This window comes from Rhyacophila brunnea, unplaced genomic scaffold, assembly GCF_057557595.1.
Source record: "Rhyacophila brunnea isolate RB1 unplaced genomic scaffold, BYU_Rbru_1.0 scaffold_80, whole genome shotgun sequence".
NCBI classification, from domain to species: Eukaryota; Metazoa; Arthropoda; class Insecta; order Trichoptera; family Rhyacophilidae; genus Rhyacophila; species Rhyacophila brunnea.
The window spans coordinates 786,352-787,627 of NW_028233351.1; positions in this window are offsets into that span (position 1 = coordinate 786,352).

Consider the following 1,276-nt stretch of genomic DNA (forward strand, 5'->3'; position numbering starts at 1 on the left):
AAGCGCAGAAGATGTATGTGGAAAGCTGTAAGAAAGATTTAATTTTAAGTACATGCTTAAAATCTGAAATATAGCGCAATATAAAGTTGTAAAAGAGTAAAAATTGAAGGCTAAAAAAAATTAGCCCATAAATAAATATTTGTTTATAGAAATGTGTAACAATAATTTTAAAAAATTAAAGATTAAACTAACTAATTTATAAATTAGTGAACAAAAAATCGATAAATAATGACGAAAAATTGTAAAGAATACGGAGACAGCCTTTTCTAATTTTTAATCTTCAAAAACACGCTCCTAAATTTAGTTTTTCTTCATAACTTACCGAATCCTCAATAAATTTTTAATCAATGATAAGCTTAAAAATTAAACAATTTTATGGCTATATATAGTCGATTTAAAAATAAAATACGTATATTTTGTACATAAATTTAGTTGCAGTTACAGCAGTATTATTCAAATAAAAAAAATATGTATGGTCGGATTTTCATGCTGTTCAAATATATAAAAATCGTTGTAAATTATATAAAATCAAATTGATTATATCGAACCAAGATTTAATTTGTATTGTATAGATTTATCAAGATAAATACGTGTAAATTAAAAAATATGAAATTCTTCTTTATAAATTTCATTAGAATATTTATAATATAGAGTTTTATAGTAAAGATATCAAATGGGATTAATAATGGAAATTAAGCTATGACAAAGAAACATTATATTTTATATAAATGTATAATATATGTGAAAATACATCCAACATATTATATTGAACCGTTCAAGTACGATAAATTTATTTATAATAGGCAAAAATATACCAAATTTCTTTCTATTTTGCATAAAATTCCACTCTCATTTTTTTACAACCTAATAACAGCGAAAATCATCTAATTGACAGATATTGGATTATTATCAAAAAAATAAAGCAAATTAAATGTAATGAGAGTGTTTAAAATGTATCAAAGCATTTTGATTTTAAATCCTTCCTTTTTTTGCTTGGATTTAGATTTAAATTTACATATTCATTTTTTGGTGTGAATTTTAATTTATATTTTACTCCTTTTTTTGGAATGAATTTTTAGGCAATGTTACTCGGCATGTCTTTTTTTTGTTGCGAATTTTTTAAAATTACCCCTTTAAAAAAATAGATGACAAGACGTGAAAAAATAAAAAAAATAAGTATTAAACCGAATAAGATAATCTTATAAAATAAAAAAACACTTAATGCTATAATTTTTTTAGTAAATCTTATTTTACTTCCGTGCAAGATAAATTTAAG